The sequence below is a fragment of the Drosophila mauritiana genome, chromosome X (assembly GCF_004382145.1).
Source record: "Drosophila mauritiana strain mau12 chromosome X, ASM438214v1, whole genome shotgun sequence".
Taxonomy (NCBI): Eukaryota; Metazoa; Arthropoda; class Insecta; order Diptera; family Drosophilidae; genus Drosophila; species Drosophila mauritiana.
The window spans coordinates 13820992-13848544 of NC_046672.1; the positions used below are offsets into that span (position 1 = coordinate 13820992).

Here is a 27553-nt window from a genome sequence, read left to right on the forward strand (position 1 = left end):
GTGCAGTTCCCAACAAAAAATGTGTACAGTAATTAAATGTTTGTCACCGAAATCACTAAAGGCTAATCCAAAAAACAATAGCAACCGAAAAGCAACCATAAATCAAAGAGTAATCGAAATAAAAATTAAGCAAATATTCAATTCAGTTTTCTTTAATTTTAATTAATTTTTTTCTAAGAAAAATAAATAAAAACGAAAAATTTAAATAAAAATTATAAAAAATAAACCGAGTTGTGTTTTATTTAAATAGTTAAGTGGTAATATAACTGAATGGTAAGTTTATTAACGAATTTAATGTTAAGCAAGAGAGAATGCTATAGTCGAGTTCCACGACTATCAGATACCCGGTACTCAGCCAGTGTCAATGCGAACGCGAAATTTCATAATTTTTCTGGGATATCGATAGATATTTAAAAATTGTTCAAAACTGTGGGCGTGACAGTTTTGGCGGCAAAAAGTTTTTTAGCAAATTGCTAGAAATATACAAGACTAATTAAATTATGAAAAAATGTTTAAAATTGGTTTCAAAGATGTGGGCGTGTTTTGGCGGTTATGGGGAGTTATAGTGGGCGTGGCAACATGGGTCAACAAACTCTATAACCGTCAAACTTATAACCGTTTTACTCTAACTGTTATAAAATTGCTTGAATTTAAAACGTTTAGCTTTGGATATTGCAAATAAAATAATATAAAATATTTACAATTAGTAAGTTTTATAATTTATTTTAGTTATTTGTCTTAACCATTGAAAACTCGCAGCAACAATTTCCAATAAAATGTCAAATTTGTTTTTACTTCTCACGACTGCAGTTGTCAATCAGCTGCTCAACTTGGGACTTTGGGATTGGAATTTTCCTGTCGGCAGGCCTCCCACTAACCCCGGCTTAACCCTTCACTGGGTCCCCGTCCACTGAGGGACCATCGGAGGTCCGGCGATGGGGAAAAGCGGCGTTCAGGTCTTGTCTATCTTTTGTGGTCCTCGCAGCGTGGGAGAGTGTGTGTGCTGGCCACTCCCCCCGAAAACGCTTTTCCCGCCTCTGATTGGGTGCGCTTCGCGGGCATACATATATACGTATATATCTGGTTCTGGCGATTTCGAGGCCCCTGACCAACAACACAGGGCAGTCAAATGTCGAACCTAAAGCAATTTTTTCCCTCTGGTCTTTATTATTTTTCATATATTTTTGTTGTATTTTTTTTTTTTGTATTTTTGCTGCCGATGTTGTGTTCTCTGTTTTTTAGTCTGTGTCGACTTTGTTTTTCCGGTAAGTGGGCGGCAGTGGGTGGGAAACGGGTGGTTTTTCCGGGACGAAGGCAAACGCATATGCAAAATGCGGTAATCCATGGTCTGTGTGCTCGAGGATTTTTATCGGTAGCTTCATTTTGTGCTGTTCTGGGCTATTTTGAGGATATTTTCGGGTGAAGTGTGGGCCAGTGGTCAGACCATAACTATGGCCATTAATCGTTACAAGTGGTTCACCTCTCCACCTTTGTATTTGCCAGCTATCAACTGTCTTTTACACTCGCCTCCATTTCGATCTCACTGCTTCACCCCATTTTAATAAATAGTTTACCTTACTTTCCTCTTTGGATAGATAAAAGTCATGGAAAAACTCAAAGAAATATCTAAAAGGAGATGAAATTGGTAGTCATAATATTGAGAACCCCAAATGATTGAAAGTTATAGAATAACTTATAAAACACAAAGGATAAAAAACATTCTGAAAAATAGCATTATTATTTACAATTGAAGGTTCTGAAATTAATTAACCATAAATAACCATAGTTATTGTTTTGAACATTTCACGACTGTGATATATTTTATTTATTCTGCCGGGTATCTTTTGGATTCTTTCTGAGAACCTAAGGTTTTTTATAGGTTCGTATCTAGGAACTGACACAGCTAAATTAACCTAATTACAGTAGTAGTCGACTCTCACACATTCTTTCATCTTCCCACTGTGGTATGCACTTTTTTGTGAAACTTTTTTCCTGGGTACAGTCCACCCCAAAGGGCATTGAGTGCACCTCGTGCAGCTTGCCCTCTCACTCGCACACCGAATGCGCCATTTTTGTTTGAAAGCTAATCGAAAAAGGGCGTACAGCCTAGCCCCGAAAAATACCCGCACACACACCAGCACACCCACGTGGTACGTAATGTAATGCAATGTCCGGAAGTACAGTCAACACCCAAAAAGACCAGCAAACACAAACACAAACGAGCGAGCGAAATGGAGAGATGGACAATGGGAGAGTGGGAGTGAGAGGGAACTGCCACTCGCATCGCATTCAGCAAAACATCATCAAAATTGTAAAAATAAACAAAAGCCAACATGCATAAAACCAATTTAAATTAAGGCCAACACACACGACGCATACACGCACATGCAGCTCTGTGTGTGCACTAGTGCTGTCCCACTCGGTCACGCTAGCCCTCTCTCTTTCTGCTTCCCTTTTTGGCCTGTCCATTGCAGCATTGAACAAAGTTTCGGGCTTAGATGGTGTTTTTCTCCTTTTTTTCTTTTTATTGGTGTGTGTGTGTGTGGGAGTTACTGGACTTTGGTCTCTGAGTCTGCCTATAGCCACCGAAAAATCCTCAAAAATAAAGGATAGCAAGGGGACAAGGAGCGGGCTGTGAGTGAGCTGTATCCTTAATTGATATCGCAGCAAGGAATTTCTCTGCCACCCACTCAGGAATAAAAGGGAAAATACAAAAGGAAAAGACCCGGCTTCGGGCAGGATGAGCTCTGTGCGTCATGTCCAGTGATGTGAAGTATCTAGTTAGTGGTACAGTGGGTCCACAATTACTATCCATTACTTAAAATTGTCGTTAATTTACTGAATTCTTTTTAAGTTACATATTCATCACCTTGTTACATAAGTACAGTTAGTTCCAAAACGTGCTGCATGATTTCTTTATTGTCCTAAAACGAATTTGAAAAATTTATAAGTGGACTAGGTCTACCAAAATAATAACTATGTGTAATCTAGTTTATAACTATTATTTAAAGAAATTTTGTTAAAATCATATTTTGCTTGCACCTCTCAAAGGTCAAGCAATCATTACCTTTCCCAGCACTGGTCATACGTATCTATCTCGTCGGGTTTTTAGCCGAGTGTATAGAAAGGGGGGCTTAAACACACGCATGCGATGGGAGGGGGGTGGGGGAACGGGTGTTTTTTTGGGGGCATTTGGGTGGCATTGCAAACGCAACGAGGATACTGCATGTGATAGGTCGGAAATTTTCTGCCGAGCTCACAATCAACTCTTTGGACTAGGACTAGGAGATATATCCCACACACAGCCAACCTCAACCCCCCTAACTTTTCGTGGCGGCGCACCTGCAACACGAATGTGCAAGGGGGGCTGCAAGTGTGGCAGGGGGCGCAACTCTGAGGGTTGTGTGCAGGACGCAGTAAAATGGCGGCATCCCAGGCCTTTGGGCTTGGCCAAAGTCCATGTGTGCGCTGGTGTGCGTGTCTAGAACCCCTAGATGCCCCCCTGCACCACCCCTGCATGCCTTTGTGTCTGTGTGTGCGTTTCCATTTTGCCATTTTTGCCACCCACATGCCACCCTTTTGTTTTGGCTCGCCTTGGTAGGCACCACCCTCTCGGAAACCCCCCCGCTGGAAACCCACCCAAGCCCCGAATTGTGAGGCAAAATTGAAGTTCATGCAACTTAGGTCTAGGGATGTCTGTCTCTATTTGAGTGTGTGTGTGTTTTGGTGTTTCGGGTGGGTGTTTTGGTGCGTTGCATGTCTGTCCACACACACACACACAGATATAGTACATATAAATATGGACAGATAGATAGTGGTACAGTGCGTACTGTTGAAATAGATAAGGTATGATAGATAAAATCAAAATTTATAAAACATTTAACAGAAATGAGTCATCCCTATACCCATAACCCATCTTCTAATCAACTTTAAAAACATTTCTTACTAAATAGTGCAAAACTACTAAGCACCTGACACAACTGACTCGCACTGTACGCATGTACACGAGGTTGCATTTACGGATATGTGCGCACATAGTCAATGAATAGCCGCAGTGCCCTGTCCTGTCCATCTTCTCATGTTCGTTTTTCCCGGTGGCAGCCTACGGAAAGTTTTCCGGGAATTAAGTTAACAAAGCACACGTGAGTGTTTATTTAAATATAAGTATTTATTTAATTATATATTCAACTGCATGTTGCTCTCGTGATCTGTGTTTGTTGTCTTTCACTAACATTTAATTAATAAATACTTTAATACAGTATTTGAGTTCTGCTTAAAGTAAATGTTATGTTGAATGAGTTATCAAATATGTATATAACTAGTATGATCTAACAGGTTTTATAAAAAGCTCTATGAAGCATAGTTAAATATGTTTAGGTAAAGTCTATGGTTTTAAGATTGTGTTCCTGTTTTGTGTATATTTTGGGTGATACTCGCCATTTTTTGTTTGCTATTTTCTATAATTTTTTGTGTATATCTTTTATTATTCTGTTGGTATTTTGCTCTACGCCCCCTTCTTGTTTTTTTTTTTTAACTTAGCTTGACGTTGACGATGACGACGGAGACCAAAAAAGTGGACGAGGACGACCGCCTACAACACACGCCTATTGTTGCCACCCCCCACACATGTATACAAATATTGATGCAGACACACAGACGAAAAGCACTCGAACATTTGCTTCGCATGTGGCCGTGGCAACCCTTTAAAAAATAGGACTCAGTGTGTGTTGTCCACAGTAAAAAACAAAGCAATACCATATTTTAAACGATATTTTCAACCCTTACAATATCTTAAGACTAAGATTAAATAATTATTGAGATGGAAGACACATATTAAATACAAATATTATTAATATATTTAATTTAAAAAATAGTTGGGCGCCATTTATTTTGATTTATAGCTAACACATTTTATTTGTGTAAGGTATGTAGTATTTCAATGGGAGTGAAAACCCTGGTCGAGCTTTATGTATACAAGCAGTTGGGCGCCATTTTTTCAAATAAGTTTTTTGATATTTTATCCGTGTAGGGTTGCGGTATTTATTTGGGAATGGGAGTCCTCCTTTTTTTGGCCCGGCCGGACACAACTTAACCGACAACGACGCTATGGGCGCATTTCGCTTAACGTTTTTCAAGCAGAAAATCGATAAGTGCGCACGTACAGGAACATATATAGCATATATACCCGCACACAGATATATATGTATATATATATATATATATAGCCACGTATATCCCATTGCACATGGCATATACACCATGTGTGTGGGCAACACAACATCATGCGTCGTAGGCCAGAGATGGTTTTCAGTTTTCCCCAACAGCAAATGGATGAGAAACAGTCGAAAGAGAGCGGTTCGTCGGGGAAAACAGTGAAGGGGGGCAGTGGGGACGGCGGGGGCGGAGCGATAGTGCAGCTGGAAAAATGGCCACGTGGGTGGGGGAATGGAGGGGCTCCTGCTAGTTGGAAATCCCTACGTGCGCTTTGCTGTTTCATCAATTATTTATTTCGGTTTTGTGCCACTGGACACAGAGGACGGGGGCATGTTGGTGCGGCGATGGAGCATTGGGAACATTGGGAATACTCAGGACAAAGCCCAGTACGGAGTCAGGGCTGCCACCCTCGAATCTTGAGCGCTACATACAAACAACATTTACCATATTGTTTACTCGACTGTTTCCATCAAATATTCAGAGATCAATTGGTGCGGAATATTCTTCAGTTTCTTACATAATTTACCAGGCTTGTGAAGCGCACCAAAAAAGTCTAATAATTGTTTCTTTGAGGGAGAGAAGAGCTTATAAGATATACATATTATACATTATTTAAATTACAAATATAAAAGTTGGAAGGAATCTAGAATTATTAACTGTAATTAGTAACTTTTAGTAAATTTTTCCAGCAATAGTTTATATATATTAACGCTAATATAAAGTTCTGTGGCTTTCATGCCTTGAGCCACCTCTTTCTTGTTTTCCTTTCTACTTTAAAAACTAAGTTTCAGACGGGGAAAATGCAGGCGAACATTAATCATAGATTCGGGGAATTAATGGGGGGAAGGGTTTAGAAGGGGAAGGACGAATGGGTGAAGGTCCACCTACCGCAGTTGGCTACGGGTATTTTGACCAGGCCGAAAACGAGCGGCATTGTTACCTTAACCATCAATAATAACGCAATGTGGCAATGGGCAAGGCATCGAGAGCTGACAGAATTAGTTGCAAAAATTTATTTATGACTCTTTGTTGGCGGGGCATTGTTAGCTTCCGCCCGCCGCCCCCTCTTCAGGTTTATCCCCCTCCCCGCCCACCTGTGCTGATTTATGGCGTCCCGATAGTGCTGCCAATAATTGGCCAAAGAAGCGGCAGCGAGAACTTTTGTCTCCATCCCAAAGCGACCTGCGCTAAGAAAAAAAACTTTCTAGAATGGACAAAGGAAAGTTTTTCTATAACAAATAATGTCTATGGCTGATTTTTAAATTATATTTTTTACAATTTTTTACAATTTAGAATGTGGAAATCATAGATTTTGATATGGACATGGCTATTCTCTGCGATCTTTGAGATCTAAATAAATTGTTTTTAGTGTGTCCATTTTTTTTTGGGTTTGTCATGGCCATGGCAGAAATCTCATTAAGTTTTACATGCAACGAACAACTGACATGCAAACTGCATTTGAACCAGGGCAGGGGGCTTCCCCCAGAGGGCCAACTCCGGTTGCCAAGTGCGTGGCAAGAGAGAGCGAGAGGATGGCGGCGTGCGAGGGAGAGGGCGCGAGAGAGGCGAGGCTGATTAGCATATTACCGTGTAATTAGATAGTTTCAAATTAATTTTAATTGTAACCGACTTCGCTTCCACACTAGCCAAGATCCCCAACGAAACGAAAACGAAATAGAAACACAACACGACACAGCACAGAAAATCGAAAGAAAAAACGAAACGGAATAAATACTTTCGACCTTTCCCAAGCCCACAGAAAATTAGCGATGCCATTATATTCATTACCTTACACTTATAAATTTTATCAATCAATTCCGAAAGCATTTTAGGCGAAAATAAAGTAAGATAGATGGGTGCCATTAAATAGAATATTTTTTTGTTACGAACTGGATGATTAGTTGTTTATAATACAAATTTAAGTATGGAAATTTAAAAAATGGGCAATTTGGTCCTGTAATCAACATGCACATATGTATAAACATCATTTACATTTTTCCAAATGTGTCTGTGATTTTTTTATGGAAACGCAGACAGTAGGAAAAACGTAGCCAACAAAAAAGGCAAAAAATGCGTTTGCCGCAGACACAAATTATCGATCCAAACATTACACAAACACGCACACGGACAGAATTAAGCAGCACCGAAAAGTAAAACACTTGGGTAAACCCCCAAAAAAGGTTGGAGCTGAGTGGGGGTGGCAGGGGAATTTTATTTTGCGGCAACTTCTTTAAGTTGTTCTTGATAAAAAGTCATGACCTAACACAATATGTCCGTAAATAAGCCTGTGTAACAAAGGAAGGCCATTGCCCCTGAAATGTAGCTGATATATTGGTTTTTGTTAGTATTCAGAGGTGTTAGAAAAGATGGAGGTATTTGCTTAAAAAATGTGTAACGTCAATCCCTCACATTTTTTTAAATAATAATCACAAAGCTTCGTTTCGCGTTGAAACTGAATGAACATATAATAAGCTAAATTTTTCGCAATTCAACCCTTCCCAGTTATCATAGTTTTCGTTCTGTTCTCACTAGCAAATGTTCTCACTCCAGTTTTTCTCGCCTCTCCTTCTTTATATTTGTTGTTACGGCATCGTAATCCAACTGACCGTGTGGCCTAATGGATAAGGCGTCGGACTTCGGATCCGAAGATTGCAGGTTCGAGTCCTGTCACGGTCGATCCTTCTATACTTTTTTTTTAATATTATTATTTTTCCTTGGCGAAGTCAATTGCTTCCACAAATATTAATGGTTCTTTAAGCAACTAGAAGCTTGAATAGTGTATTGGGCTTGCCAAATTGCAAGTAGCAGTCGTGGCCGAGTGGTTAAGGCGTCTGACTCGAAATCAGATTCCCTCTGGGAGCGTAGGTTCGAATCCTACCGGCTGCGGATTAAATTATCTTTTATTGTTTTTATTTTCTGAAATTAAAATAAATTTATTGTTTTTATTTTCTGAAATTAAAATAAAACGTTCTGCACATTATTTTATTGCCATACAGAATTACCTCATTTAACGATCAATTATATTTATAATGTAGTGAATTAACCTTTTTTTAATTGTCTTATAGAATTATCATATATAACGATCAAACTATATTTAAAAGTAAAAAAAAAAATAGTAGGAAACGTAGTAAATATGCATAAACTCCGGAAGATTGTTGGGACTTGATCAAAAACAAGCAGTCGTGGCCGAGTGGTTAAGGCGTCTGACTCGAAATCAGATTCCCTCTGGGAGCGTAGGTTCGAATCCTACCGGCTGCGAATCGAATCCAATTTTTTGCAAATTTATATTTTATATTTTTTAATTTTTAAACGGTGAATTATTACATTTTTGAATATGTTTATAATATTCATAGTAGTACAGACTGTGCCTTTCTGCTTGGCAATTACTTTCTGTCTAATGAATTTCTAAATTCTATAAAAATCCGCATTTTGATCATATTTCGTATTCAAGGAACCACATCTCAAATTTTTTTACTTTGCCTATTTGTCTCGCCTTGTGTAGACCAAACACACCAACACCACCAGACACGCACAAAATTATTTACATTTGCTGCTGACGAGTTCATTGAACCTTTGATAACCTTTTTGGTCTGCTCATCGGCAATTTTATTTCTCTATATACTAAATTTTTTGGCTGGCTTTCCTTAACTTTCGTTTTACCCTTCCGTCTGTGGGCGTATATCGCCGTCCACAAAAAGCCTCAAAATGTCTTTGGTTCTTTTGCACCATTGACGTTGTTGCTTCCGCAGGTCAGAGCTCGCAGGAATCTTTGATAATGATCTTTATATTATTAATGTCTAAGTATACATAAAATGAATAAATAATTATGTAAAAGAATGTAAATACAATTTTCAAACAATCGTTTTAAGCAAGGTTCATCTGCAATATGACAAACTATGATAGATAATATTGTTCCATTGATATTGGGAATTTGGGACGCCGGTTGCGCAACTGACCGTGTGGCCCAATGGATAAGGCGTCGGACTTCGGATCCGAAGATTGCAGGTTCGAGTCCTGTCACGGTCGTAGCTCAGGTTATTACGACTTTTTTAACTTATTTTTCATTCGTCCTATAATATATTTATATGGGAGATTCCCTAGCCCCGCTCATTTGTGTAACCTGAGTGCGGTAAGCAGCAATCGTAGCCAATTGGCATACCCAATTGAAAGATTTATTGGACTTTTACATGGGTCGTCCATGGACGAATCAACATGTGGCTGCCACCGCAAGAAGCCCAACTTTGTTCGTTGGCTCTTGCTGCCTTGGCTTGCACTGAAACAAATCTATTTAACATCTGCAAAAAATAAGAAGATATTTTCTTAAAAGTATGTATTGTCGTACATTTGGTTTATAATTTTAATATTTAGCTTAGCAATTAAATCTATGTGTGTCCGATACTTTCGTGTATTTTGTTATCTTTCTGTGTATCTGCTGGTGTCGTTGCTGCAATTGTTGCTAGCTTGAATATATAGCTATTTTTTATTCTCTTTTGTCAGCAAGCAGACTGAGGAGCAAGTTTTTAGCAACGAGAACGACACGCGGAGAAACAAGCTGGTCTACAAAGTGGAGGACGAGGCTGCAATTTATGTGGAGGTCTGGCTGTCCACAGTCCGCGGTCCAAAAGAGATCCGAGGGCCCACAGAGTCGGCTTAGCATAATAAACGTCAGAATTAATTGGATTTTAATTGTCTGTTAAGCGCTGAAATTAAGTGCAGCCAAACTAGATTGTCGGCCAGGCAGTGGCTGTGGCGGTGGGCGGTGTTTTGGCGGAAAATGTATTGCCAACTCGTAGCTGACTGCTTTATTCAGCCGACTTCAGCCATGAATGGTAGCCCCATTCCCCTCTAAGCCCCCCTTTTGGCCCGATACCGATCTTAACAATGCTCAACCAAGCGACACACAGTACACATATGAAGATTATTTGCATGTCTCCGTTCTGGTGGTCGTTTGTCCAACTCCAGCTCCATGTTGAGTTGAAACCACAACTCCAACTCCACTCCAACTCCAGCTACGATCCCAATTCCGATTCCAAAAAAAAGGTGCCTTGATGCCGCCGATTGCCCATCTTTGATTGGATGAAACGTCTCGGCATTCCTGGCCACAAAACAGATAGCATATTAGTAGAAACTAAATGAATATTATACAAATAGCATGAACTTGCTGCAGTAAAACTTTACAGTGCGAAATATATATACATATATATTTTTGGTCGATTTGGTGTAATTTCAAAAGTTTCAAAATACAGTCGATTCCATAGTTAATCAAATTTAAATTCTTTCATTAGTAATTCTCTTACAATTAGCCTTGCTACCGCCGTGATCCTTGTTTGTTGCCAGCAACATGTTGCTAAATTCCATCTTGGAATGTCAAGACAAAAAAAAAATAAAACGGGGAGAATCAACAAAAACAGCAAGACCAAAGGCGACACACGAAAACGTTCAACGAACTTTGGCCGCAGGCTGAAAAAAGTGGACTGGGTGCACACCACTGCGTATACGCAATGCCTGAGATGTCAGGACATCAGCTGTTGGCGCTACAGGACTAAGGACTAAGGACCCAGGGCCCAAGACTCAGGACTCGGCGCATTTTGATTTACGCCCAGTGGCAAAAGAAGCCGAGCAGCGAAAGCCGAAGACGAGCGGCAAAAGGTTGAAAGGAGTTCAATGCACTCCGATGACGTTAGGGATAATCCAGCAGGACGACAGGACTCCAGGACTTGTCTTGCTGTGTGTGCGTTAGTCAGTGTGTATGGACACGCACACGTGCCTGTGCACAGAGAAAAAAAATGTTACCTTGTCCAAAAGCTTAGGCTTATCGGTGTTTTAATAATATAATATAATATAATAATTCAGAGTTCTATTGATAATTCTAGAGTTCTACTAACTTTATTTAGAAACTTTAGATACAACATTTTTTATTTGGCTTTTATAAGCATTATAAAAGCAAGGATATATTTAAATATGTATCTTTTAAATTGAGTTTTTTTTCTACATATTTGGTAAACATGTGTTTATTATATTGTCGGAGTGACGTTCATTGTTATTTATTTGGATAAATTATCAACATTTCATTTTGTTCAACTTAGGCCAATGTTTTTTGCAGTGCAGGATCCCGGATCCTGGGCGCATCCTGCGGAGGGCCATTGGCTTTTTGGGCTTCGCCGGCGCGTCGGCAGTTTCGGCGTCTTCGTAGGGCTTCGGACTTTTCGGCTCGCCGGCTTTTATTTTATGCCATTCCATTTTCGGGTGTCAATGTCCTGCGTCCTGTGCTGGTATCTGTGTGTGTGTGTGTGTTAGTGAGTGGCATGTGTCCTGCAGCGGAGAGCGAGCAAAAAAAAAAAAAGAAAACACCAAACGAAAAGAAAAAGATCTCGATTCGCGCTGCGTTCTGCGTTACGCTCGTCACATTTTATTAGCCAGTTTGCAGGCTGCAGGACATTGAACGTCTGTCTCCCTGCGCGAGTCCTTTGTGTCGCAATAAATAACACACACATCAGTGTGTTAATGTGTGTAAGTGTGTGTGTGTGCTCGAGTGTTTGTGTGGGCCTTCCCTGCTTATTTTTGTTTTCTTCGGCTGCCTGTTATTTGTGTCCTTTTTGGGTTTAGATGTTGTGGGTGCATTGAACTGCAGGCCGCCTTCTTGACGCTTTTTTGGGGGCAATTTGTGTTTGAATTTGGCGGAACGCAGTTTTATATACCCTCTCCACGGCAAGGACATTAATTATATATTTTTTACTGGCACGTTGTTTTTAAAAATGTAGGAAGAATGGAAAAGTTATGATTTTAACGAGATTTCAAGTCAAAATCACAGAATTATCATTTCTATTTTAAAAGACTGAAGATAAAGAAAATTAAAATAAAATAAACTACGATTATTTGTGCATTGTTTGTTCATAGTTCTATCCACTATTGCTTTGTTTAAATTTTTAAATCAGTTTTATCGCATTCTTATAACATAAGTTAGTTCCAGGGTTAAGGCTTTTATTTTCACAGGGTATGCCCAATTCGATTTTCGATCTGCGGTGACCTGTCAAAGGTTTTTGTGTGCGCGGCAGTTTTTTCGGCCAAACAATGGGTAGCGCCGAATATCCGCATATATATATATATCCCGATGCACCGTTATCCAGGACCTTTTGCGGATTAGGGCCGTGACAATTGCGAGGGCGAGCAAAGTTAAGGGTTAAGGGATCAGGGTCGAAGGCAGCTGCTGGCTCCTCTAACGGGAACACTTAACCCTAAGCATATTTTCGGTGTTTCTTTTCTTTTGTGTGCGCTGCATTTTTGTTTTTTTTTTTTACACTTATTACGCTTTTTTGTGTGTGTATTTTTTTTTTTTTATTTATTTTTTTTTGGGATGGCGCTAATGATGATGAAGCGGCCAGGGGCGGGCGGAAAAAGGGGTAGCGGGTGTTCTGGAACAACTGGCAACTGTCTCCTTGATGCGTCCTTCAGGAGCTCTCTGGCGCATGACTTTTGCCTTCTTCTGCTGCCAACTTCTGTTGCAAGTCACAAAAATACAAAACAAAAAACGAGACAAAAATGTACTGCGTTATTTTCTCCTTTTTTTATTATTATTATTTTGTACCTTTTTATTTTTTGCATGATTTTTTTTTGGAGGAGTTGCAGGCGACTTTGTCTATGCTGCAAAAGAATGCCTTTGGGGCATTTAGATAAAAAATACATGAAGGAGCCAAAGGATACTAAAAAACAGATGGGCATGGGCGGTACGTGGGGGGTTTTCGACCAAGGGAGGCCTGCATATTGCACTTGAGAGCCCAACAGCAACAACAACCAAGTAACAAAAATAAAAAATACAAAAAAACAAAGAAAAACGAAAAGCGAAAAAATAGCGACAACCAAGAGTAACAACGGAAAATTGTGAAAAAATCACAAGACGCACATAAAAATGTGAGTGAAAAAAATGAGGGACCAGGAGATGGGCAAAACAAAAACAAAAATAAAGAAAACGAAAAGTGTAATAGAATTTTCCAAGGGAAAGGAGAGCCTCAAGCTCAGGCATTTCCCTTCGCTGTTGTTGTTGTCATTCGCTTGTTGTATTTTATAATTTATAGAATTATGCAAAAGGTTTTTTGGCAGAATATCTCAGGTTGGCTCCGGAAAATCCGACCAGGAGTTCAAATTATATTGGATAGGCTACATGAGCAAAGGCTTTGGGTAAATCACCTACTAGTATAGAGCATCCAAAATCTATTTCTATTTATAATTTGCTTAAGGAATATTTACAGAATATTGTGGAAATGTTCATTGTATCTTAAGGTTAGTTGTTATAAGCTTTCAAGTTCGTACTATAATTTTGTCAATATAATTGTATTAACTTAAGATTGAGAAATATACTTCATTTATATTTTGCCTTTAATATGTGTTTTATAAAATTATATTTTTCCCCAAAAATGCAGTCGAGTTTAAGCGGACCTCAGCATAAAGATGCATCCAAATTTCTTCAGCCATCTGAGCCATCCCGTTCCCAGGAAAAAGGGACTCCTTCAAGGGCCTGACCGAATAATGCCCGACTCTCATATATGAGATGTCTATAAACTCAAACAGAGCCAACAATGTCGTCGCCTGGCTAATCTACAGCAATTTTTACGCTTTTCACAAGCAATCTGCAATACAAAAAAAAAAGCGAGTGAAAAAATAAAGACGAAATTCGGCGGCGTTTGGGGTGATGGTGTGTCTAAAAAGAAAGAAAACTTTGGACTTTGAATGCTCGGGAATTTTCCTTTTCATCAGCTTAAAAGCCTGGTGCAAGGACGAGTCGCGGTAGCGAGGGGGCGGAGGGGCGGAGGGCGTGACAAAGCCGGGGCCAAATGGAGAAGAATTGTAAGAGGGAAACCGAGCGGAGGGGGCCAGACCCAATGATGATGAAAGATACATTTGTAGCGCACAGATACGCGTTACTTGTACTTTTTTTTGTGTGCACTCTTCTTCTGAATGTGCATCTCAAAGATGCCGACCCCCGACCCACCCATTTACCACACCCCTTTCCCTCGTTGTGTTTATTTTATTTTTTCCGCATTGTCAACGCTTTGGGAGTCGTCGCCTCATAATCCGTTATTAATTGCCCAACGACATGTTACCAGGGCCAAAAGCACAGAAGCAGGGGAATAGGGCCAAGTTATCCAGGGGCTTGGCCACTCGATAGATAACCGCAGTAGACATAGAGAAAAGTCTTGAGATCGGTTCAGTATTCTACATTTACATTGTTGTATTAATATGCATAAAAAAAACAAATGGTTGGCTTTAGCAAATTAGAAAGTGATATGGTTTTGTGATAAAAAGAAGAGTGTTTAATAATATTCCAATATGAGTTTGGCTCCTTTACAATATAAATAGCATTTTAAAAGAAAATCATAATTTTTCTTCGTGCAAACATATTTGTATCTTTTGTCTGCACAACTTCATTCAGACAGCTCCAGAAAAAGTTTTGCAACTGCATCGACCAGTGTTTGTGTGTGTGTGAATGTATCTGTCAGCTAGTACTTATATATATATATATATTTATATACAAATATATATAGATATATACTCTGCTGGCATATCGGTTTCTTCCGCGCCGTTGTTTTTTTTTTTTCCTCCTTGTTCGGTAATTTATTTACTCAAAACACGCAAAATTATTTTATGCAAATGATTTCTCAACGTTTTCACTTGCCGAGTTGAGTCAGCTAACCATATACGCCATATCCTTCTCCGATCCCGATCCCTTGACTCAAGTTCCCTTCCCTATAATTCCCATAACCCCCGGACTTGTCAGTTTTGTAGTCTGCCATTTGGGGGCGTGGCCAGAGGGCAGGCGTTTAATTCTTAACCCACGGAGCGTGGTCAAAAGGGTAACATCCGACTCCATTGAATGGGCACCACAATGCCTACATTCCGCATTTTGTTCGCAGGCATGGCTAAATAAATAAAAAAAAATTGCATACTGTGCTCTTTTCAATGTTTATTTGATAAATTGCTGAAAGGCAACATCTCTCTAAGTATACCCAAATTAATCTTGAGTGATTTTCTTATTATTATGCATCATAATCGCTTTAAATCAGCAATTTCCAAGGGCAGGCAAAGAAGTTCAATAAAATTTGAACTCGATCGGTGTTTTAAATGGACTTAGATATATTCCCCGATATCTGAGCCAACTTCCCAGGGTTTCCCCAACGAAATATCGCTGGCACACATTTGCCAACTGGCGATTGCGGCATAATTACAGAAAAACTCCGCTCGAATTGTGACAATTTCCAGGTATCGCAAAGGCATCGAAAGATGAATCGGCGAGTTGCAGAAATACAATCGAATTAATGGAAAACAGAGCTTTGGAGCTGAAACAATTTCGACATATTAACCGCTTTGTTGGTGGGCGGGCACAAAGAAATTAATGGCGTGGCCAAAAGTGAAAATCTGCGGCCAAAAGCGATCGAAGAAGGTCAACAAAACTTTGGGAGTTCGTGTGAAGTATCGCGGTGTATCTATCAGATACATAAATTAGATGCATGCGTCACCGTTCGCCGGCCGTTTGCGAATTTTTTGTTTTACTTTTGTTTGTTCCCTGCTTGACGCTCACATAATTTTACATTCGATTTCCTCAATTAGCCGGCTCAGGAGCAGCTGTGCAAATTCTTTTTTTTTCGCATTCGGTTTATTTCGCGCGCTGTATCTGTGCGATGAGCAGCGCTAAAAGTCAATTAATCAACGCAGGCTTTTGGCCGAATTTAGGTCAAAGTCTCTAGTTTGTGCGGTCGTTTATCTCGCTCGGAATGGCGAAAAACTCAAATCAGCCCAAGATATACGCATATCTTAAATTTGCCTTCTTTCTAGCGATTTTAATACTCGTGCGCTTGCTATGTTTAGAATGTTTTGATTTCAACAACCTGAATTCAATCTGGAATTGTGTGAAAAGGTTGTTAAGGAATTTATTTGAAATTAAATACAGATGGTTAAGTTGGAGTTCGATAAATTTATATAAAAAAAAAATTTTCAAAAAGGGTATATACTCAAATTTTTATAAAATCGATTTTTATTGTCTTATGTTAGGGCATTAAAAACGTGTTCTCAGCTTAGTGCTTAAATTTTTGCAACTTTTTTCGGCTTCATGCGTTGCTCTGATTTCTGTCGTCGATTTGCGCAAGTTGTCGTCGCTTGTTGCTTGTCTATCACTCACTTAGCATCTTGCAAATGCTCGGCGCGTTTTCTGGGGCCTTTTTCTTCTTCATTTATTTCATTTTATATACTTTTTTTTTTGTCCAACTGCCTCTTGGGGCGGGTTCAATGGTCTCAAGAGTTCCTTGCCCCTCTTCAAGTTGAAGCCAATCTTGTAGCTTCAACTCTACCTACATTTTTGGCGATTTTAGTTGGGTTCAAGCCTCTGCGGGTGGCACTGGCTTAAAAGCCTTTAAAATTCAATCAATATGAGGTTAATTACAATGCCAGCTCGATGCTTTCTCGATTTGCTTGGGTTGTCCTAAAAAGAACGCATATATAGAAGAGACACAAGAAATTCTATTATACCTAACCATTGAAATTACAAATACTTTAAAACAAGATATATTTGTTAGTAAAAATGTATTCAACATATATTTCAGCATATAGATAATTTCTTAGTGTAAATTGGCCATTGCAATTAGTTTTGTATAAAATTCTTGCAGAGTGCATAACACAAGGATTGCTTAAAAACTGTTGTATGTAATTCAACTAAATTAATTTAAAAATTGTGTTTTATATATATTCCTATTGAATATAATAGTTTGGTTTAATTATTTTAAAAAAAGTGGTAAACCGCAGCCGGTAGGATTCGAACCTACGCTCCCAGAGGGAATCTGATTTCTAGTCAGACGCCTTAACCGCTCGGCCACGACTGCTTTGGTGATTCCAGAGGCTTTATTACCCGATTCTAGCTACATTTAAGCCTAATATCACTGATCTTTTTATAGCGAAAAGACGATCACATAACTATTAATATCACTTTTTTAACAAAAGATAACGACTAAATTCAAAAAAAGTTAAATTGGTTTCAGCACTGTATTTTTAAGAGATCACCAACTCTTGTTGGGCTATTCTTTAAATTATTAAATTCATTCTTTAAACCATTAATCCATTTTTTATATCATTAAATAATTATAGATTAGAAACTATGAGTGCATGATTTTGTTTACTACACAATTTACTCATTTACCATGAAATATTTTTAAACATTAATATAAGTGGAGCGAGATTCTATATACCACCTTTCAGATCTTTTATCGATCTATTTTAGGGGCTTCCAAAAAAACTGGTTACTAATCGCAGTCGGTAGGATTCGAACCTACGCTCCCAGAGGGAATCTGATTTCTAGTCAGACGCCTTAACCGCTCGGCCACGACTGCTTGATGATCGCGGATCGTCAAGTTAGCATCAAAAAAGATTGAATCGTTTTTGGGGATCGGGGCCTCTATTTAAAGATATAGGCATAAAAAGCTAAGTAAGCAATGTGGTCAATGATAATGGCTATGCGGGTGAAAATAGTTGACGTTTTTTTATGTTTAATGAATACTTATCTGCAATACTCGAAATATTTGATTTTATTTAGCCAAGTTGCGGCTTCCTCTTGAATTTGTTGCTCTAATTAAGTCAAAAAACTATCAAATTACTGATGAATAAAGATGAAAAACAAAAAGATTGCTCACCTTTTGTGTATGCTTTTTATTAGTTTGGCTGTTAGCTCCAACAATTTCCACACAAGTTAAGCGACTATATTTGTGCAATTATCGCACGATCTGCAGACTTTCACAATACCCCGGGTTGTCCCAAAAATATATCAACCGCTGTGATTACAAGGAAACTTTGGGTTTGGCCAATAGCATTTAGATCTTCATTGATACGACAATCGTTAAAACAAACCAAAATGGAGAAATGGTTTGTTCATAATTTATCACGGGAATGTTTTAAGCAGTTTTCAGCAGATATCGGGCCCAGGAACATTAGATCTAATATGCTACGCAGGGAAATAGAAAGCAAGACAAGCCGAAATTAAAAACCTGCCAAATACAAATTAAGCTGACGATGGGCAAAAAAGATTTTTGGAAACATCTTGACCTTTTTTGGTTCATTGACTTGCCTGCTCTACTCTTTTTTCAGTTTTTTCAGTTTTTTTTTGCCAACATCTGCGCTTGTCTGTATAAACGTATCTATCCATCTAACTATCTATCAAATTTGCTTAAATTTTAATTTTTGGCTAACAAGATTTTCGGTTTTATTTTATTTTAATTTTGCTCTTATGTGCCAACACGGCGCATAAAAATTAATTAAAAATCATAAAAGAAAGAAAGCGCCGTTAGCGGCCAGTGTCTGGCTATTCTGGCCTTCCACGGGGGGTGGAGTGTGGTGGCATTGGGGGCTGCGCAGGTTCAATGTATCCGCTGGATATACACGCACAAAGTTGACTCAACTTCGGCCAAGTTCAATGCTCTACGCACTCTTATGTGAGTTTGATAATACACTGCCGGAACAAAACAGTTATTGGGGGTATGCTGATTTCAATAGAATCACAGACTAGGCCAAATATATTTCTGAATATTTTGTCATTTAAATTTTTTAAATTCAATTATTTTTTGTGTTTTGTAAACACTTATGTTGTAAATTTGTATATGTTTCATGCATTTATGAAGAGCGGTTTTAATTGAAGTTTTATTGTATTTCATTTTATTATCCTTTTCAGTTCTTATTTTAAATATTTTATTATAAATTTTTTATGTACTATATTATGTTGTTCCAGCAGGGCATTTGGCTCTCAGCAAATGTATCTTAAAGTTGTGCGTTTGTATCCGCCAGCTACAAACGCACAAATGCGTGTTGAGGCCGTCACTCTGCTTTTAGCCTTGACAATGAAAATGTTCCATATATATATATATAAATATGTATATTTACGTACCCCAAAAAAAGGGCAGCCGGTTTCAGGTCTACGGCCTCTGAATTTTGTCTTTGACTCCTGAAGTGCGTCGCTCTTTTTCGGGTTCAAAGGACCTTTTACGAGGGAAACTAAGGGTAAAATAATCAATAAGTGTACTGCTAGTGGCAGACGGAGCGGCAAACGTTTCGCATCGCATCTAATTAAAAATGTAAGTCGGAGGCCTCGTTGGCAGCTTTCGGTGTCTATTATTTTGGCATTGCTCAAAATAATCATTTATCTTCTTAATCGCTGCTTGTCGGCTGGGGCTAGGGGTCGTGCATCCCCGGATCCCTGGATCCTTGGCTCCTTGCATCCTTGGATGGCTGTTGAGGATGTCCTGGCAGCTGCCAAATGTTTCTGTTGTCTGCCTTCGCTACGTCTTGGCCGTATTTTTCGGCTTGCTCTGCCGTTAAATTAGAGGCAACTGAAACTATGCAGCCGAAGCTGTCTAAAGCTGCCACACTTCACTCATCCGCCACCGAAATCTCCTTAGCGTCCCCTTTGCAGGATAGCATCTTGTGCCTTAATACCGCCGGAAGGACTCGCGGCAAACGGACAGTTGCTTGGCGGAAATTCTTGGCTGATTTTATGGTTTTAATAAGCCAAATTTTCTGTAATGAGCCAAACGAGGGGATGTTTTTAAATCTATCATTTCCTTCAATGATTCGAAAAGGAGCATAGTTGTAATAATAAATTGAAATCGAACTTAAATATAACTTGAAAAAATCTATTAATAGACACTATTAAATATTTTTTTAAATAATTTTCACTTTTAGTGGGTCATGTGTGTGCCAATGCATTAAAAATCCAGCACCTTGTGTCCTTTGGTGGCTCATAGTTATGTCTGGATTTTGTTGTTTGACACCTTCTTCTGCCGGCGCTGCTTTCTTTTTGGCCACCCTCCTTGAAGCTTTCTTTCTTTCTCTTGCATTTTTTTATAACGCCCTTTTGCAACGTCTTTATCTTGTTTCTTGTTGTGTTTTTGTTGTTTTTCTTTTTGCCGCTGGTTTTGCTTTTTGTTATCACGCTTGTTAATGTCATTCGGCGACATTCAGCCTTTGCTGTCCTCGTCCTTTTTGCCTCGTCTTATTAGCCGCCATTAACACTTTTGCATGACCCACCCCCCTCCCCAGACCACACCCCCTGCCCGTTAACCCAACGACGCCCCTGCTTGCGGCAGACACTGTGGAACAACAACAAAAATGAAGTTGTCTTTTGGCTGCAAAGTCTGAGGTCTTCGGTTTGAGTCCTTTTTCAACCAGGGCGCTTCCAGAAATCCGCGCATTTTGTCTTGTTTCGTGTTTTGTCGCCTCATTTTGCCGCCAGCATTTTGGGGCACTTCCCCGCACCCTCCCCTCTCGAAAATTCAAGCCCCCCTTACAATTATGCCCCGCCGTGTTGGTTGTTGTGTTGCTGTTTGATTTTGGACATCCTTTTCGTGATTTTCTCTGTGTGACGCCTCTTGTTGCTGGCTAATTAAAAAGCATCTTCCATTTGCGGCTGACTTCGGTTTGAATATTTGGGGTTTGGGGTGTTCTTAAGATGATTTCGTGAGGGGAAATCTTGCATTCCGGTCAGCATAGATCAAAAGTTGAATGTGAAATTTATTTTTTTTATAGAAATAACACTTCAAGTGTTATTTCTATAAACTCTGATTTAGTTTTATTTCCTTGCTTATTATAATATAATATATAATATAATATAGGACTAATGTAGCATGATTCTTACTCATAGATCTCACAACAGTAATGTTAAATACTCAATGACAGAACACAGAGGAATTGGTCAAACACTTCGAAGACCTCCCGGCTACAATGGGCATTGGAATCCGGCAATAGTACAAATTTATTTTTCTATATAAATTGCAATTTGTTGTTGCTGCCGATGGTAATCAGAAGGAGGATATTGGCCGGCAGGGGAGACGGATCTCTCTTTCTATCTAAAATGCCGCTGTCGGTTTCAATTCGCTTCAACGATCCTCGCGATTGGCGCCAGCAACATGCTCAACATGCAACATGCAACATCTACAGCAAAGGCAACAGCAACAGTAGCCGGCAACATTGGCATTGAGTTTGAGTACAATTAATTGAACACCAACAACAAATCGATTGCGCGAACAACAACAACAACAATAAAAACAACAGCAACAACAACAGGGACAATAACAACATGACACATTGTGTTGTTCACATGCCGCCGCTGCAGGGCAACAAAACCAGATGAAGACGACAAAAAGGAGCTGCAGCAACAGCAACTGCAGCAATTGCAACAGCGGCAACAACCTGCCGGCAACATGTTGCCGGTGTACAAAAATGTAGCCTTTTGTTATTTGCCGACGTCTGCCAAGTGAACAATTCCCCCGCCGCAGCCACACCACAAAGCTAGAGATGATATAGGCGCAGTGATCGAGTATATCGTGCTTAAATATATCGAATTTGTTAAATTTATCGTTGATTCATTGACGTAAATGGATAAGGAGTACTATGTTTTATATGCAGTTTAATTATTATTGTATAAGGCTGTTGTTTTTTGACCGCAGTAAATCAACTTCCATTTATTATTGACTGAATTGGTTGATACTTATTGATCCCCGCCTTGTCATCGCTATTAGTCATCAATAAGCCGGTGGAATCACACAAACACACACACACATCCTGGGTGTCTAATTAGCGTCAGGCTGCCTGCTGCCAACATGTTGCTGACAACTGAAAGACCCAAATGGCAAGGAAAAGATTTGAATAAAACCCATTTACCCCGACCCCGGTCACCAGGAAAATTAAATTGCAAAAGAATACAAAGAAAACTTTCACTTGACGCTAAACAAACATCTAGAAACGGGGAGGCGTGCATTCCTGTCAGGTGTCCTCAAAGGGAATCAATTTGCCAAATGACATAAACAACAAATCAAAGGGCGGCAGCTACCTCACCTCCGCCCTCCCAACATCGAATCCCCTTGGACCTTGTGACAGATGGATTTTAGTTACCTATTGATCGGCAGGCGGTTGTATAAGTATTGATATCTTGTATGTAACATATAAAGTAATCCTATTTTAAGGGATCAGATTAAAGTTCAAAGCAGCATAACGTTATTAACGTATCTATTTCTTAAGGATAATCGATGAGAACTCACGATAACAAGTTAAAAACAGACTAAAGACAAAAATGCAAATTTAAAAGTATCATTTAAAATTAAAAAAATAAAAAGCAACATAAATATATACGAATATGTATATTTAATTATGCATCTGTTTACTTCACTTAAACAAACAAATTAGCTTAATAAAACACCCAGAACTTTGGCAAATGATTTGATTTTTACCAAATATTTTCCATTACTTTCCATATTGACATAATTTGTGGAGCTTTAGTTTGGCAGGACTTTTGGCAATTGGGCGCGGAATGGTTCGCTTGGATTCGGTGCCAGCTGGAAAACCTTTGACAGTCTTGTTGGCTCTATCTAAATGTCGTTCTAGATGGCATTTCGGCCTGGTCGGCTTGCTGTGCCGCTTGATTGACAGTTTTATTAAGACTGTGTACCCATAGATATGCCTGCCGGTACATACGTACATATAGTACATGCACCCATACATACATACATATACGATCCGGTGAATATATATTTGTTATTTACCTGCCAGTAGAGGGACGATTCGTATAGACAAAAATAACAATTTGTGTGGGTATGACTGACAGGCTTCTGCTGCTGGTGATGACATGGCATGCAAAGATAGTTGATGTAAATGCCAGATACATGTGCTACGATAGTGGGGGCACTACAATTCGAGGGGGGTGGGGTGGTGCTGGTCTTGTTGTGTGTGTGTGTGTTTTTTTTATACGGGGAGGCGGTATTTGCGGAAGTGTCCGGAAACAGGCAAATTAATTAACACACTTGAGAAGTTGCCAAGCGCCGGCAATTAAAACCCATTAAATCAAGTTAAAAACTTTTTCGACTGATATCTGGTGGGCCAAGGGGCGGGGGCTGGGGGCTGGGTGCTGGGTGCTGGGGGTTATGGAGTCTAGTCAAAGTTTCGTAACCTTCGCCATAAAGCCACTTAAGTGGGTCATAATGCAGACAAACAGCCAGCGGGCCAAAAGGAGCAAGAGCGCCAGCAAACTTCTCTCTGGCATATTTATGCTGAAAGCGAAATTGAAAACTTTGCCACCGATATATGCAGGCACACACACTCGCACAAACATATATATACATTACTAGATATATATAATGTATCTGGCGGATACATACAACAAATGGCACCGAATGAAAGAAAAGGGGCAACTTTCACTCTCCGCTCGCTGGCTGCAAACTTACGCTGCCTTCTTATATATGTACATGCATGAATATATACACTTACATCTACATATCTATATATGTCATTGTGTTTATATAGCCATCTGGGCAAACATTAAGTGCATAAAAATGGCATTAAATTGTGCGCAAAATAGCGGCAAATAAAATTTTACTGTGACTTTTTTGCGCTGCTTTTCTCGTCTGGCGCACAAATGTATGCAATATGTGGCATTAGAAATCCGCATTACTATTTTTACCATTCGGATATGCTTCAAATGTAAATATTGCTGGTGTATCTATGGCATATATTCAATATTTATCTATGCAGTTACGTTTTTTAATGACAAGTTTAGTATTGGGTATCAAAATAACTATTTTCTATGATTTTTGGTCATACAAATTAATCTTTAAAGATAAAGGTATCAATATTGAGTGTGATAAATATCTGTGGATTGTATAATACTTTTCCTACCGAAATTCCTTATGCTAATTCAGGATACTTAACTTTAATCGCCCAGAATTTCGGAAGATTAACTAAATGAATTACCCGCTTGTTGGCGAAGTAGTTTGCCACTCATAATCTAAATTTCTCAATTGGGTTGACTTCTTCCATGTTCGGCGGAAAAGTTAAAAGTGTTTTCCCGCAGACGATTTTCCTCGCTTTTCACAGATTGTTCCCGTTGTTGTTGGCGCTTTTCTTTGACTTTAAACTTCCAAGTCAAACACTCACACTCGTACAGTATGGCGTCAAGTATTTATTGTGTGCTTTCCTGTTGTTTTCACCACCCACCGCCCACTTCTCGAAAGGAAAGTGAAAACTTTTCGCTAGCGAAAAAGTCGCGGATGAAATTTAAAACCAGTGAAATCAGGAAAATTCAAATAAACGGAAGGAAACAAACTTTAACATTGCTTCAATTCGAGCGATTTCTTTTGAGATACTCTTGTAATAATTTTATATAAAGCTATAATAGTAATAATCCTATGATTGAAAATCAATTTAATCAAAGTTAAATAATCGTGAATTATTGAATTGAATAAATTATTATGCAAATTGAAACGGAAGTTGATTTATTAGCGAAGAAAACGTTCATAGAATATTTCAGACTCATCAAGATTTAGTAATATACTTTTCATAATATCATTATTCTGACAACTAAATCAAGCAATTTATGGAATTGTATTATTAACAAATAATAAATAATTCTAATTTTATAAATTTTTGTCTGGACTTGTGACCGTTTTGTTAAAAGTTTTGCTATGTTGTTTATGAAGTTATTACCAGAGAGAAATAGTTAATGTACACGATAAGGGTTAAATAATTGCGACAAGTGATGTTACTGTTGTGTTACCTATTTATTTCCTTGTGGGGCTAATCTTCGATTGCGCTTTCACCCCGCTCTACCGCTTGTGTGTGTGTTTGTGCATTTGCGTATGTAGTTTCGTGTGTGTCCTTTTGGTCAATTGTCCTTTTTCGTTGTCGCTGTTGTTGCTGTTGCCTTCGTGGGTCAAAACCACACACACATACGATACACACACTTTTTTGTTAACAACAACAAGAACAGGAGCAACAGACGTGTACGATTACCGGCAGCGCTGCGACTGCGCTGCCCGTGTCCACCTGCAGGGGGTTGCATTTTTAGGCCACACCCACATGCGAAATGCGACGCTTGCACTCCGTTGTGATTGGCCCAAAAACAATTGGCAGTCAGCTGCAGAAATACAACAACAGCAGCAACAACAAGGCATTGGGCGAAAAAGCGGAGGAAAAAAATGCCAAACTCGCATTGTTGTTGCTGCAGTTGTTGTTTCGTGTTGCGTTCGGCAGCGAGACAAACAAAAGCAACAACAACGTCACCAACGGAGCAAAAATCGCCCCTTTTGGCAAAAAACGCAGCAAAGGAAATGGGCAAAAAAAAGTCTAACAAAAAAAGGCCAAACACACACACACACACACAAGCAGCAAAAGAAAGAAAGAAAAACACAGAGAAGCAAAAACAAAAACACACACAAAGCCAGGCAAGGCGGCAACAACAACAAACATGCGACGAGTGCAGCAGCAAAGCGAACGCGAGAGAGGGAGAGAGAGAGAGCGCGAGCGAGCAAGAGAGAGAGCGAGAGTTGGAGCGCATTGGGCAGCGCAGTCGGCGTCCTCTGCGTTACGTTTTGCTGCGTTTTGTGCGTCCCTTTGCCGCCCGCCCACTGCCACCCACCACCCACCACGCCCGCTTACCCGCTATTCGGTCACGTGTCGCAGTCTCAATCGCAGTCACAATCGCAGTCACTTCCGCCATCACCGCTACAATCAGAAGTCACCAAGCTTTTCTCACCGTGCAGTGACACCTACGACAGCTGCTGGCGATTCAGTTTGTAATAATGTGCGTTTACAAGGCCACTTAATATTTTGCTTAGTGAGCGAACGATATAGTAATAGAATAATGCAGTATTAAGTTTACTTAAAATATCAATAAGTATTGTGTAACTTATGTACCCATATAATTGCATTATTATTGTCATTATCAGACCAATCAGAAAAGCTAAAAATTCGATTTTTGCTTTTGCCATTTTCTTCATAACTTGGCTGAAAATGCTCACATTGCTAACATCATCAAAATTTGCAAAAAATGACAAAAAATTTAGTTTTTAAAATTTAAATGCTATTTGATTGGAAATTTCATTACGATCTCAACAAGATATGCTACTCTATGTTTGGACGAATATTTTCAATGTTCTGGCCAGAAAGCCGATTAGTTTTGGCCGAAAAATCAAAAAAGCTAAAAATTCGATTTTTGATATTGCCATTTTCTTCATAACTTGGCTGATAATGCTCACATTGGTAAAATAATACATTTTTTGTGTAGCTAATTACCATTTCTAACGAGCTGAATCACTTTTTTGCGGATTTAGAAATAATGATTTTTTAGTCATTTTTTGTAAGGGGTAACATCATCAAAATTTGCAAAAAATGACAAAAAATTTAGTTTTTAAAATTTAAATGCTATTTGATTGGAAATTTCATTACGATCTCAACAAGATATGCTACTCTATGTTTGGACGAATATTTTCAATGTTCTGGCCAGAAAACCGATTAGTTTTGGCCGAAAAATCGGAAAAGCTAAAAATTCGATTTTTGCCATTGCCATTTTCTTCATAACTTGGCTGAAAATGCTCACATTGGTAAAATAATACATTTTTTGTGTAGCTAATTACCATTTCTAACGATCTGGATCACTTTTTTGAGGATTTAGAAATAATGATTTTTTAGTCATTTTTTGTAAGGGGTAACATCATCAAAATTTGCAAAAAATGACAAAAAATTTAGTTTTTAAAATTTAAATGCTATTTGATTGGAAATTTAATTACGAGCTCAACGAGGCATGGCATTCCAAATTTGGGCCGTTATTATAAAAAAATAAGCAAGGAAATTAATTTTTTTGGTACGAAAATCGAAAAAAAAAGACTTTTGCCAAAATGAAGATTTTACAAAAATGGGGATTTCATCATAACATATACCTAATTGAATGTTTTCCTACTGTTGCAAATTGAGAATAATTATAGTATAAATTAACTGCTACTAGCGCAGAATGAAACTGCAAATATTAGTTTTGCAATTTCTTTGAAACGATTTTCCGCTCAGGGTATCAAAATATCTGTTCTGATTTTCTTTCTGACGAACTTTTAGCTCCTTGCGCTCGGTTATCTCCTTTCACTTAAATTTCTTTTGTTACTTGTTTTGTTTTATGGACAGGGAAATTTGTTCATCTTTTACGGCTGCTCGGTGAAAAATATTTTGGTTTGCCTGCCAAAAATCTTGTTGTCATTGTTGTTGTATTTCCTATGCTGTTGATGTTTTTGTTTGTTCGGAAAATGCTTTGTAGCTGTTGTTGTTTTTGCGGCATTATTTGTTGTCCACGTGACGTAGATACACTCAGAATAATGGGTGGCATTTTGTAGGATTTAAAAACTTACTTAGTATCAAAGCTATATTAAGGTGTTAGACAAGTAAATTCTAAAACATTGTAATAGTCCAATCCATTAATGTAATAATGGAACATAATTGTAAGAAAATTGCTTAGCTTATTATTTTGATACATTTAGTTTATGAAATATGATGCTTTTGA

The 27553-nt window shown here is 38.8% G+C and overlaps 6 non-coding genes across 6 annotated transcripts; 4 read left to right on the forward strand and 2 right to left on the reverse strand.

Annotated features, from left to right (window-relative positions):
• The first annotated feature begins 7817 nt into the window (after positions 1-7817).
• Trnar-ucg lies at positions 7818-7890 on the forward strand. Its single transcript has one exon. It is a non-coding gene; the product is annotated as a tRNA-Arg (tRNA).
• A 128-nt stretch (positions 7891-8018) lies between these two features.
• Trnas-cga lies at positions 8019-8100 on the forward strand. Its single transcript has one exon. It is a non-coding gene; the product is annotated as a tRNA-Ser (tRNA).
• A 290-nt stretch (positions 8101-8390) lies between these two features.
• Positions 8391-8472, forward strand: Trnas-cga. Its single transcript has one exon. It is a non-coding gene; the product is annotated as a tRNA-Ser (tRNA).
• A 695-nt stretch (positions 8473-9167) lies between these two features.
• Positions 9168-9240, forward strand: Trnar-ucg. The gene has a single exon. It is a non-coding gene; the product is annotated as a tRNA-Arg (tRNA).
• Positions 9241-16999: 7759 nt separating this feature from the next.
• On the reverse strand, positions 17000-17081 carry Trnas-aga. Its single transcript has one exon. It is a non-coding gene; the product is annotated as a tRNA-Ser (tRNA).
• A 422-nt stretch (positions 17082-17503) lies between these two features.
• Positions 17504-17585, reverse strand: Trnas-aga. The gene has a single exon. It is a non-coding gene; the product is annotated as a tRNA-Ser (tRNA).
• Between the last annotated feature and the right edge of the window lie 9968 nt (positions 17586-27553).